Genomic DNA, 13,875 nt, shown 5'->3' on the forward strand with positions numbered 1-13,875 from the left:
AGGTGGATCTCAGTGAGTTCAAGGCCAGCCTGGTCTACAAAGCAAGTTCCAGGACAGCAAGGACTGTTTCACAGAGAAACCCTCTCTTTAAAAACCAAAAAGAAAAAAAAAAGAAAAGAAAAGGAGGAGAGAGGACACCAGGGGCCAGCCATCCACCTACTCAGCAAGCCAAGGAGTAAGACATAGCCCAGAGGCAAAAGGTAGATGGGATAATTTAAGAAAGACTGGTAAGAAACAAGCCAAGCTAAGAACGGGCATTCCTAACTAAGACTAAGCCTTCATATATTTTATTTGGGAGCTGGATGGTGGCTCCCCCAAAGAGCAAGAGCCTAAAGAGTTAAAAAAAAAAAAGACCCAACCAATTACATTTGTGCCCTTGGAGGTCAGAGGCATTGGATCCCCCTGGAGCTGAAGTTGCAGGCAGCCATGAGCTGCCTGATGTAGGTGCTGGGAACTGAACTCAGGTCTTCTACATGGTCAGCATGTGCTGTTAACTGTTTTTTTTTTTTTTTTGGTTTTTTTTGGTGGTTTTGGTTCCTGTCCTGGAACTAGCTCTGTAGACCAGGCTGGTCTCGAACTCACAGAGATCCGCCTGTCTCTGCCTCCTGAGTGCTGGGATTAAAGGCGTGCGCCACCATCACCCGGCGTGCTGTTAACTGTTAAGCCATCTCTCCAGCCCCACTATTACTTTGTTGCTGTTGTTGGGGATTAAACCCACGACTGTGTGGGTAGACATGTGCTCTCTCATTTAGCCACAACCCAGCCCTACAACTGCCATTTTTTTCTCTGTCTATCTCTCTTTCTTTTCTTTTAAACTTACTGTTTTTTACTGTTTGAGATAAGGTCTTGCTATACAGTTCCCAGTGGCCTGGAACTCATGATTTTACCATCTTGGCCTCCTGAGTGTTGGAATTACAGGCTCCTGGAACTCTCTAATCCTCCTGCCTCAGGTTCCCAAGTTCTAGGAGTATAAACATGAGCCGTGTTCTTGTTTTCTGTTACTATTCTTCATTTAAAATTTTCTCTATGTCTAATCTATATGGAAAGTAGAAAAAGACAAGATCTCCTGAGTAAATTGGGAGTGTGGGGATTATGGGAGAGGGCAGAAAGGGGAGGGGAGAGGCAGGGAGCAGAGCAGAGAAAACTATATAGCTCAATAAAAACAATAAAAATAAATAAAATAATAAAGATATACATAAATAAATTTTCTTTATGTAGATATTTGAATTCCTTTTTAAAAAGATTTCTTTATTCTTAGCTGGGTGTGGTGATGCATGCCTTCAATCCCAGCACTCAGAGGTAGAGGCAGGCAGATCTACATAGTGAGTTTTAGGACAGCTAGAGCTACATAGCGACTCTGTCTCAAGAATACAAAAAAAAAAGAAAAAACCAACAAGTGAACACACAAAAAATTGATTTGTGTGTATGTGTGTGTGTGTGTGTATCTGTGCAACATGATATAGGTGCTGGGCACTGAACCCAGGTCCTCTAAAGAACACTAAGTGCTCTTAACCACTAGACCATCTCTCCAGGTCCTGAAAATGCTATTCTTGCAAACATCCTGATATTATGTTTGGAATTATGGTTGTTTGAAGATGTGAATGGCAACACAGTTTTTTGAGACATGCTCTCATGTAGCCTTCTAGCCTCAATTTTGTTATATGGCTAAATGTTTGAACCCTTGTTTCTCCTGCCTGTTTTCAAAGTGCTAAGGATTACAGCTGAGCACCACCAAGCCCGGCTCAGTTGCTTTAAGAGGACTTCTTCCTTCCTTAATCTTTTTTCTTTTCTCTCCTGTATTTTCCCTCCTAGCACTGGGAATTGAACCCAGGACTTTACAAACACTAGGTAAGTGCTATACTGGTTAAGCTACATTCCCAGCCCTTTTTAAATTTGGTATTTTGTTTTGAGATATTGTCTCACTATATACCTCTGGCTGTCTTGGAATCCACTCTGTAGACCAGACTGGCCTCAAACTCACAGAGATCCGGCTGCCTCTGCTTCCTGAATGCTGGGATTAAAGGCATGTGCCACTGCTGCCCAGCATGTTATGTTTTGTTAATGGGAAGTTTTTTTTTTTTTTTTAACTACTTCAGTATGGCTCTTAGACGCCCTGTTCAACCTACTGCAATGTCCTGGGTAGTCTGTGCTTTTCACAGAGTTGTCAGCAACACTCTCATTCTCTGCAGGATTGTAGGGCCCGGGTCTACCCTTGTTCCTGGAGTGCATTTTGAGGACAGTTTCTGGTCAGCTAACTAAAGCATTCTGTTTGTTCCTGTGCTCCTCCTGCCCCGCCTGGTGATTAGCTGTAGGGCATTGTTGACTCCATCTTTGGCATTGGTAATTTCCCACCTGCCTGGGCAGAAATCCTTGTGCAGCAGCTAGGTATATAAGGATTTCCCCAAGGTTGAACAAATGGCATTCAGCTGATGTCCTTTCGCATGACCCAGGTCTTTTTGTGTGTTGTTTCAATCTCCAGGCCCTTGCCTGACTCACGTAAGGTATAGTGGCATGTGAACTGTACCGAGGGTGTAACACAAAATCAGGTGTTACACAGGAGCTCAGTGGAGCTCCACTGTATCCTGCTGGGGTCATTTCTCCCTCTCTCTGCCAATGTGGTTAGAGACTTCTTAGGTTTATTGACCCTTTCAGACAGTTAGCTTTTGGTTCCATGCTGATGTTCTTTCTCTATGGCCTGTCTGTTTTCATGTCTTTATTATTTCTTTGTCCTTGCTTTGGGTTTGTTCTATCCTTTTTTTCTACTTAGCACAGTAGCTATCTTAGTTTGCTTTCTGTTGCTGTGATGAACACCATGACTGAAAGCAACCTTGGGAGGAAAGGGTTTATTTCAGCCTACAGCTTGTAGTCCATCACTGAGGGAAGTCAGGACAGGAATTCAAACAATTCAAACAGGAACCTGGAGGTACAGAGGTCATGGAGGGTTGCTGCTTACTGGCTTGCTCTGCCTCGTTTCTCACAAAACCCAGGACCACCAGCCTAGGGATGGCATCATCCACAATGGGCTGGGTCCATTTAGAAAATGCCCTTGTAGTCTGCCTGCAGCCAGATCTTATGGAGACATCTTCTCAACTGAGGCTCCCTCCTCTCTGATAACTTTAGCTTGTGTCTAGTTGACATAAAACTAGCCTGGACAGAAGCTGAGGTTATTGAATTTCTTCTTTTGTAATGTAAGCATTTAATGCTATACAGTTCCCTAAAAGCACTGCACTTAATTGCATCCTGTAAATTTTAGTAAACTGCATTAATTTAATCACTGCTTGGCCCATTTTCTCTAGCTTCTTATTGGCTAACTCTTACATATTAATTTAACCCATTTTCATTATTCTGTGTATCACCACGTGACAGTGGCTTACTGGCTAAAGTTCCCAGTGTCTGTCTCCAGCAGTTTCATGGCTTCTCTCTGACTCTGCCATTCTTCCTCCCAGAATTCAGCTTAGTTTTTCCTGCCTAGTTCTGTTCTGCCCTTGAGGTAGAATAATCAATAAAAGCAACACATAGACAGAAGGACCTCCTATACCAGATGGATGCTTCACTCCAGTCTCTGGCATCCATATATCCAAAGAGTCTGGAATGTTTAGGTGGAAGTTCCTTCCCAAGCCCCCTCCGTTGGAGTTGCCTCAGTCCAGACTCCACCCCTAAGAAATGCCGTCAAACGATGACCCCTCCCCACAGACCACTCCCACAGGGTATTTAAACTGCCCCCTGAAAACAAACATGTGGTTTTCCAGTCTTCCTTTCCTGTCTCCTTTGGGGTGAGGGGTTGGAAAGCTATCCTCTCATTGTAGCCATTAAAACTGGGCTTTTTCTAATTCGGTTTTCTTTGGTCTGATTTTGATTATTGAATCAGTAGAGAGGCTTATTGGGGTGCAGAAACTTTTCAACTGGAGGTTCTACCGAGGGGCTGTTTCTCTCACTTACCTGGGGCAACATGGAGGGAAAACACCCTTCTTCCCCTCACCTGGTCTCCACCAGGCTAAGATCTGCTTTCAATGGGGTAAGTTGTCCTTTCCAAGTCATTGCCTTAGAGGCCTATGGCCTCCTGCAATTTTCAGGGTGTCCTGCCAAAGACATGGTTGTGCCAGGCCCCCAACCTGTTACTAGGACAAGGACCTGCCTTGTCCTCTGGGATCCCTTTTTCAGAAGACATTTTGTTCAAGGGAATTTCCCACATTCCCCTGTTATTTTTTCCTTTTTATTATTACTTGAAAAAATACCAATCTAAATTCCCCCTCCCTTCCATCCTCCCAGTCCCTTTCCTCTCCTTCCACAGACCCTCCACCACCCCTCCAACCCTAAGGGAATGCCATGCACCCCACCCTGTGGAAAGTTCAAGGCCCTCCGTACTACGTCTAGGTTGAGCAAGGTTTACATCCAAAGAGAATAAGATCCCATGAAGCCGGTATCTGCAGTAGAGACAAATCCCAGTGTCACCATCAGTGGCCCCTCAGTCTGCCCCAGCTGTCAACCCTCTTCAGAGGGGCTTGGTTGTTCCCATGCTCCTTCACTCCCAGTCCAGTTGGAGTTGGTGAGCTCCCATTAGCTCAAGCAAACTGTCTCAGTGGATGACCCCCTCATGGTCTTGCATTCCTTGCTCATACTCTCACTCCCTCCACTCTTCAACTGGATCTTGGGAGCTCAGTCCAGTGCTCTAATGTGGGTCATTGCCTCTGTTCCTGTCTGTTGTTGGATGAAGGTTCTATGGTGACATTTAAGATAATCATCAGTCTGACTACAGGGTAAGGCCAGTTCAGACACCCTCTCCTCTATTGCTAAGCGTCTCAGCTGGGCTCATCCCTGTGGGTTCTTGTGCATTTTCCTAGAACCAGGTTTCTTTCTAACTCCATAATGGCTCCCTCAATCAAGATATCTCTTTCCTTGCTCTCATATCTGTCCTTCCTCCATCTTAACCATCCCATTCCCTCAAGTTCTCCTCAACCCCCCTTCTCCCCTGCTCTACCCCCTACTGCACCTGCTCCCAAAGTTTTGTCTGATTCCAATTTCCAAGTGGGTCTATATATGTTTTTCTTTGGGTTCCCCTTATTGCTTAGTTTCTCTAGGATCCTGAGCTATAGGCTCATTGCCCTTTGTTTACGACTAGTATCCACTTTTGAGTGAGTACATACCATATTCGTTTTTTGGGGTCTGGGTTACCTCACTCAGGATGATGTTTTCTAATTCCATCCATTTGCATGCAAAATTCAAGATGTCATTATTTTTTATTGCTGAGTAGTACTCTAATGTGTAGATGTGCCACACTTTCTTTATCCATTCTTCAGTTGAGGGGCATCTAGGTTGTTTCCAGGTACTAGCTATTACAAATAATGCTGCTACGAACATAGTTGAACAAATGCTCTTGTAGTATGATTATCTTTTGGATATATTCCCAAGAGTGGAATTTCTGGTTCCTGAGGTAGGTTAATTCCCAGTTTTCTGAGGAACCACCACACTGATTTCCAAAGTGGTTTCATTCCCACCAGCAGTGGATGAGTGTTCCCCTTATTCCACATCCTCTCTAGCATAAGCTATCATTAATGTTTTTGATCTTAGCCATTCTGACAGGTGTAAGATGGTATCTCAAGGTTGTTTTGATTTGCATTGCCCTAATAGCTAAGGAAGTTGAACACTTCCTTAAATATCTTTTGGCCATTTGAAACTCTTCTGATGAGAACTCTCTGTTTAGTTCAGTACACCACTTTTTAATTGGGTTATTTAGAATTTTAATGTGTAATTTCTTGAGTTTTTATGTATTTTGGAGTTCAGTCCTTTGTCTGATGTGGGGTTGGTGAAGATTTTTTTCCCATTCAGTAGGCTGCCTTTTTGTTTTATTGACAGTGTCCTTTGCTTTACAGAAGCTTCTCAGTTCCAGGAGGTTCCATTTATTTATTGATGCTCTTATTGTCTGTGCTACTGGGATTATATTTAGGAAGTAGTCTCCTGTACTCATGCATTGAAGGTTACTTCCCACTTTTTCCTCTATCAGGTTCAGTGTGGTCGGATTTATATTGAGGTCTTTAATCCATTTGGACTTGAGTTTTGTGCATGGCGACAGATATGGATCTATTTTCATTCTTCTGCAGGTTGACATCCAGTTATGCCAGCACCATTTGTTGAAGATGCTTTCTTTTTTCCATTGTATCTTTTTTGCTTCTTTGTCAAAAATCAGGTGTTCATAGGTATGTGAATTAATATCTGGGTCTTCAATTCAATTCCATTGGTCAACGTCTCTTTTTATGCCAATACCAAGCTGTTTTCATTACTGTAGCTCTGTAATAGAACTTGTAGTCAGGGATGGTAATACTCCGGCAGTATCTTTGTTGTACAGGATTGTTTTGACTATCCTGGGTTTCTTGTTTTTCCATATGAAATTGAGTATCATTCTTTCAAGGTCTGTGAAAAATTGTGTTGGGATTTTGAAGGGATTGCATTGAATCTATAGATTGCCTTTGGTAAGATTGCCATTTTTACTATGTTGATCCTTACCTATCCAAGAGCATAGGAGATCCTTCCATTTTCTGGTATCTTCTTCAATTTCTTTCTTCAAAGACTTAAAGTTCTTGTCAAATAGGTCTTTCACATTCTTTGTTAATGTTACCCCAAGATATTTTATGTGATTTGTGGCTATCGTGAAAGGTGATATTTCTCTAATTTCCCTCTCTGCTTCTTTATCCTTAGTGTATAGGAAGGCAACTGATTTTTTGGAGTTGATCTTGTATCCTGCCACATTACTAAAGGTGTTTATCAGCTGTAGGAGTTCTTTGGTGGAGTTTTTGGGGTCACTTATATACACTATCATATCATCTGCAATTAACAAAAGTTTAACTTCTTCCTTTCCTATTTGAATCCCCTTGATCTCCTTATGTTGTCTTATTGCTATTGCTAGAACTTCAAGCACTATATTGAAGAGGTATGGAGAGAGTGGACAGCCTTGTCGTGTTCCTGATTTTAGTGGGATGGCTTTGAGTTTCTCTCCATTTAATTTGATGTTAGCTGTCAGCTTGTTGTATATTGCTTTTATTATATTTAAACATGACCCTTGTATCCTTAATCTCTCTAAGACCTTTATCATGAAGGGATATTGAATTTTGTCAAATGCTTTTTCTGCATCTAATAAAATGATTATATGGTTTTTTCTTTCAGTTTATTTATATGGTGGATTACATTGATTGATTTTCGTATGTTGAACCAGTTCTGCATCTCTGGGATGAAGCCTACTTGATCATAATGGATGATTTTTTTGATGTATTCTTGGCTTTGGTTTGTCAGAATTTTATTGAGAATTTTTGCATCGATGTTCATGCTAGTTGGTGCTAGGAATGCCGAAGGCACCTGGGGAGGAGGGCCCTGGCCTTTTTCCCATGTGGAGGTTTTAGGGAGTAGAGGTCCTGGGTCCCAGGGCCACTGTTGTCTCACCTCCTATGTCTACCAAGTATTGGTCTCCATGGAGCTCGCAGGGAGCAATGCATTGGGGGTGGGGTCGATGGCTGTTTGGCAGACCACTACAGTGTCTTTTTCAGCAGGGCAGGTCGCATCCTGCTTCATCAGTGCATGGGCCAGGACTGTGGAGGAATCCTCTGTGTTTTTTTTTGACCCAAAGCCTACCACAGTGGATGGATTACTTTAGACTTTGGTCCTGGCATAGACTTGCAAAATAGGCACCTGCAATTTGAGGCCTGATCCTCAAACACCCTTGGGATAGCTTTTACAAAATCTTTTTAAATTGGGGCTGTCTGACACCATATGTCCTAAACACCTAAAAACTTCTACCAGGGTGGTGACAAGTGGACAGAAGTCCCATATGTCCATGGTATCTGGGTACTGTGCTCCCGTCCTTCCCTCAGTGGCCAGTGTCTCATAGCACTGTTCTTGGTTCTAGGGTCACGGTGCCTCCAGATTCCCACCTATCTTGGAATTGGGATCCTGAAAGTTCTGCCCTGGCCATGATGCTAGAGACACTGGTCCCTCTCCCCACCCAACCCCTCCCCTGCTTCTTTCACTGTTTGCTCTTTGTCTGCATCTCTGCACTCCTGTCTCTCATTCCTGGCATGTGATCTGGTCATGCTGGGATTCTCCCTGCAACGGATCCATTTCCCTTTCCTCTCACTCTGAGCTGCATAGGTATTCAGTCCTTATGTTTCTGTTCTCCCTTACAGCAACTGCTGACATGGCCCTTAATGAGTCACCTTTGTGCTTGCCTGGCTCCTGCAGCCTGCTCCAGGATTTCTAAGTTGGTCAGCTGACACAGTTTCCTGGAAGAAGTTTTGTTCATCTGTCTGTTAATATATATGTGTAAATAATGTGACCACAGTATGCTTGCTTTATGTCTACGTATCTATGTGTGCTTGTTTTAAAATCTGTAAAACTTGTAACTCCAGATTACAACTGCTCTGAAAAAATACAAACACATGGATAACCACCATTTTGCCTAAGTTCAAAGCAAAAACCTCAGTGCCATCCTTACTAAGGGCACCTATGTGTGCTGGTCCCATCAAGGAAATATTCCTCTCCAATATACTTTGGCTTACAATGTATTTCTATATGATAATTCTTGTCCTGTTCTTAAAAACAATGCTAATTTACTGAGATATTAAAGCTGCACCTCTGCATTAATGTACAGGAATAAATGTTGCTGGCATCCAGATTTTGTAACTTAAGAGTAAACTTAATATTGATTTAAAACACTAACTTGTTTACAATGTTAAAACTTAGTTTTGTCTTGTACAGATTAAAATTATACTTTAGGTCTCAGGACCATAACTAAAAACTAGAGATTAAAGTATTCCTTCTAATCTTCTTGCTTCTACTAACATTGGTAAGCTGTAACTGATTGGGTAAACTGTATGTCCAAATTTAACTTATATGTCTAATTTAGATATACTTGACAGGTAATGGTACCCTGATCAAGTGTCTTTACAGATATAAGAATATGGCATTTAACAAAAGAGCTTCTTATAATAGAGACATGCCAGCTTCTACAGCATCCTGTAGCTCCTCTAAGAAGATGCATGGCTGCAGAACAACTTCCTCCTGGAGGCCTGCCTTTGGCAAATTCAGCCACACAGTGAAAAAGCTGCCTTTCACTTCATCAGCTGTCTGGACACTGCCTGGAATGGATGACAACACACTGGGGAATTGATTGTCTCATGCTGCCAAGACAGGTAGACCAAACCCTATCCCTACTTGTGTATAGCCTCTCTCTCTCCTCAGCTCACATGGGTTGACTTGCAGAAAAAGTCTATATTAATATAGAAAGAAATGCAGACACCACACACACACACCACATTCTTTCTCCCTCTCTTCCTTTCTCTCTCTCTCTCACACACACCACAGCTATACAGAGGTGGAAAAAGAGAAATCTATTTTCCTTAAGCTTGTACTTGAGTAAATCTGCTTCCTCTAATTTCTGGTTTTGAGACAGGAGCGGTACAGAGCTTAGATTCTAACAACAGTAGGGATCTTGGATTCAGTCCCCTAGATTGAAAAAGTAAAATAAAAGGTTTTGTTTTGGTGACTCTCATATACTTGAAAAGCACGTATAAGCTGGTGTGCTGGGGGGTGTTAGCTTAAGCATTTGGGAAATGGAGGCAGGAAGAACAGGTGTTTGATTCATCCTTGGCTAGAATAGTAGTTCTAGGTCTGCCTGGGCTATAAGAGACCCTGCTTCAAAAATCAAGCAAAAGAAATCCCCAAACAAAACAGCATACACACATGCTGCTGGATAGTATCCCACAGTGGCTGGTTAGAATCAGTTGCTTGATGGTTTTCCCTCAGTTCTTCCATAATGCTGCTGATTTTCTAGTCATTGATCCTGTTGATTTCAGTTGTCTTTCATTATCTCAGCGATAGGGATCCTGTCAGAACCCACAGATGCCCAAAGGCCTTGTAGAAAATGGTACTGTATTTGCATAGAACTCCCAGGCAGCCAGCCCCCTACTTACATCATCTCTAGGTGACTTACCACACCTCATACGAGGCAACTGCTGTGCAAACAGTCACTTTTTTGAGGAAAAAAAAAACGTTGTTTAGGGACAAAGGACACGAGCATTTTCAGAAACCATTTTGAAGTGTGGAGGTGGGCCCCAGAGCCCAGAGCCCTGTGCATGATAGGTCACCACTTGGACTGAACTATATCCCCAGGTTTCTGCTGGGTTCTTTCATTGTTTAACTCTATTCTTTATTGCATTCTTTCCACATTCCTTACCTCTATGAGGAAGAGATTGCCACTATCATATATTACAGAACAGTTAAGAACAGTTCCTGTGAACTTTCCAGGGTCCCTGGCACCTGTTGAGTCCCCCCCCCCCCCGAGACAGGGTTTCTCTGTAGCTATAGAATCTGTCCTGGAACTCTCTCTGTAGACCAGACTGGCCTCCAACGCACAGAGATCCGCCTGCCTCTGCCTCCCAAGTGCTGGGATTAAAGGTGCGTACTACCACTTCCCGGCATGTTGGGGTTTTTAATTGTATCTCATTGTATAGTCTTTCTTTTTTTTTAAAATTACGTTTATTATTTATGGGGGAATGCACTTTTCATAGTGTGCATGTGGAGGTTAGAGTAGTTCATTTTTCTGGTCTCCAGTTGCTCCTTTGCATGCATTAGACCAGGGAGATCATGTTTATCTTGGAGTTCTTTCTGTGCACCATCCAACCTTTGGATTTGGGCAGGAGATAAGTGACTAAATAAACCGAGGAATCTCATGGCTGAATTAGTCATAGGGTACCACGTATTTTTCAGAGTCGTCAGATAAGCTCCCCAAGTCTTCTACTCAGGATGTCCCCAGCTCTCTTTGTGTATCTCTGCCTCTCTTTTGGTACCTAGGGATTGATCCCAGGGCCTCTAAGAAAGAACTGAACCACTGAGCAGTACCCTACCTCTCTCCTCTGGATTCTTAGGTACACTGTAGCGAGATAAGCAGGCTAGAATGTCCTTAGTCCATCCTAACCAGAATCAAAGTGCAGCTTTGTTTTGAATTCACATTTACCCAAACCATTCAGACTTCCAGTACAGTCTTCGCTTGGCATCCTCAGTTCCTGAGCATTTTTGAAGCTGCTCATTCCTTTGTTTTATTTCCCCATCATTTTATGCTGTACACAGCCATAGTCCACTAACCAGAAAGGGGACTTTAACTGGGCTATGAGCCTAATACAGTCATGTCCCACAGCCAGGTTTCAGCACCTTTTCTCACTAGCGCTCCCATGTGTGTCAGTACCCAGGCCAGGTTTCACTCTGTTCCATCTCCTTACTCCCCTCTAATTCCTGACAGTGCCTCAGTTTTCTTTCCTTGATGCCTTTGAATTGCATGCTCAGGTATTTTGTGGTGTATCTAAGTTGGGGTCTTTCTACTTTCTTTTTTTTTCTGAGACAAGGTTGTGTAACAACCATGGCTGTTCTGGAACTTGCTTTGTAGACTAGGTTGACCTCAAACTCACAGAGATCCACCTGCCTCTGCTTCCTGTTGCTAGGATTAAAGGTGTGCACCACCACCATCTGGCTAAATTGGGGTTTTTCTAATGATGTTTTCTCATGATTAAATGAGGTTATGCATTCTTGACAAAAATACCATAGACATGGGGCTGGAGAAATGGCTCAGCAGTTAAGAGTATGTCTTAAGTTTCTATTGCTGTGAAGAGCCACCATGACCATGGAAACGCTTATAAAGAAAACATTTAATTGGGGCTCACTTACCGTTCAGAGATTCAATCCACTATCATGAGGATGCAGACCATGGTGGCATGCAGGCCGATGTGGTGCTGGAGCTGAAAGTGCTATATCTATTGCAAGCAACAGGAAGTTGACTGAGAGACTGAGCACAGGAAATTCCAAAGCCTGCTGCACATGACTCACCTTCTCCAACAAGACCACACCAGCTCTAACAAGACCACTCCTCCTAATAGTGGCACTCCCTTTGGGGGCCATTTTCTTTCAAACTACCAGAGAGTACTTGCTGCTCTTGCAAAGGACCTGGGTTTGATTTCCAGCACCCACATGACAATTCACAGCCATCTGTAATTCTAGTTCCAGGAAATCTGACACTGTTTTCTGGCTTCCATGGGTACCAAGAACACATGTGCTGTACAGACACACATGAAGGTAAAATACTCACACATAAAAAATAAAGAAATAAAAATAACTAAAAATTAAAAACTGCCACAGAAATGATGTACTTTTAAAATCATCAGTAGATAGCCGGGCGGTGGTGGCGCATACCTTTAATCCCAGCACTCGGGAGGCAGAGGCAGGCGGATCTCTGTGAGTTCGAGGCCAGCCTGGTCTACAAGAGCTAGTTCCAGGACAGGAACCAAAAGCTACGGAGAAACCCTGTCTCGAAAATAAAAAAAAATAATAAATAAATAAAATCATCAGTAGTTATAATGGGATGCTTCTCTCTCTCTCTCTCTCTCTCTCTCTCTCTCTCTCTCTCTCTCCTCTCTCTTTGAGACAAGATTTCATGTAACTCCAGGCTGGCTTGAATTTTACTATGTAGCCTAGGCACACTTCAAAGTCTAGGCAATCTTCTCAACTCTAGCCTCCCAAATGTTTGGTTGGCAGGCTAGTGATGCTAATCTTGGTCACTTGGCTGAGTGGTGGCTTCTGATGATCCACACCACAACATTCCTGTTTGTTTGTTTTTTTTTTCTCGAGACAGGGTTTTTCTGTAGCTTTGGAGCCTGTCCTGGAACTAACTCTTGTAGACCAGGCTGGTCTCGAACTCACAGAGATCCGCCTGCCTCTGCCTCCCAAGTGCTGGGATTAAAGGTGTGCGCCACCATCGCCCGGCAACATTCCTGTTTTCTGTTTGTAGTTAATAAATACCTTACAAACTTGGCCTGGTGGTGCACATCTTTAATCCTAGGACTTGGGTGGCAGAGGTAGGCAGATCTTTGTCTCTACAGAGTGAATTCCAGGACAGGCAGGGCTATGTAGAGAGATCCTTTCTCAAAAATCAAAACAAAACAATTTTGGTAGTTTGAAAGAAAATGGTCCCTAAAGGAAGTGGCACTAACAGGAGGTGTGCCTTTGTTGGAGTGGCTGTGGCCTTGTGGGAGGAAGTGTGTCACTGTGGAAATGGGCTTTGAGGTCTTATATATGCTCAAGATACTACCCAGTGTCTCAGTCAACTTCCTGTTGCCTGTGGATCAAGATGTAGGACTCTCAGCTCCAGCACCATGTCTGACTGTACCGCGATGTCTCACCATGATGATAATGGACTAAATCTCTGAAACTGAAAGCCACCCCAATTAAATGTTGGCACCAGCACACCCAGATGGCACACACCTTTAATCCCAGCACTTGGGAGGCAGAGGCAGATGGAGCTCTGTGAGTTTGAGGCCAGACTGATCTACAGAGTGAGTTTCAGGACAACCAGAACTACACAGAGAAACACTGTCTAGAAAAAAAAAACCAGAAAAGTATTTTCTTTAGTAAATAAAATTGTAAGGTTTTATGAGGTGTTTAGCTTTAAGGATGACAAAGGAGTGTTGATATGGTACAACTCAAATTAATATAATTCAGGGTCTAAATAAGCAAAAGTTATTTTTCTTTCTTTTTTCTTAGCTAGATAGAGCATCATGCAGCTCAGGTTGGCCTTGAACTCACTATGTAGCTGGAGAATGGCCCCAAAGTTCTGATTCTCCTGCTTCTCTCTCCTGAGTGCTGAGATTCCAGGTACGTATTACCATACCTGATTTACATGGTACAGAGGAGTGAACTCAGGAAGTCACTGTGCACACCAGGGAAACCTACTGTCCACTGAACGACCTCTTCAGCCCCTATTTGCTGTTTTAAACATCCTTGTTTAAAGGTCTTGTTTGCATTATCTCTGTATGCATTTTTAAAATCATTTCTTTTTTTTAAATT

Source organism: Microtus ochrogaster, chromosome 10, assembly GCF_000317375.1.
Source record: "Microtus ochrogaster isolate Prairie Vole_2 chromosome 10, MicOch1.0, whole genome shotgun sequence".
Lineage (NCBI taxonomy): Eukaryota > Metazoa > Chordata > Mammalia > Rodentia > Cricetidae > Microtus > Microtus ochrogaster.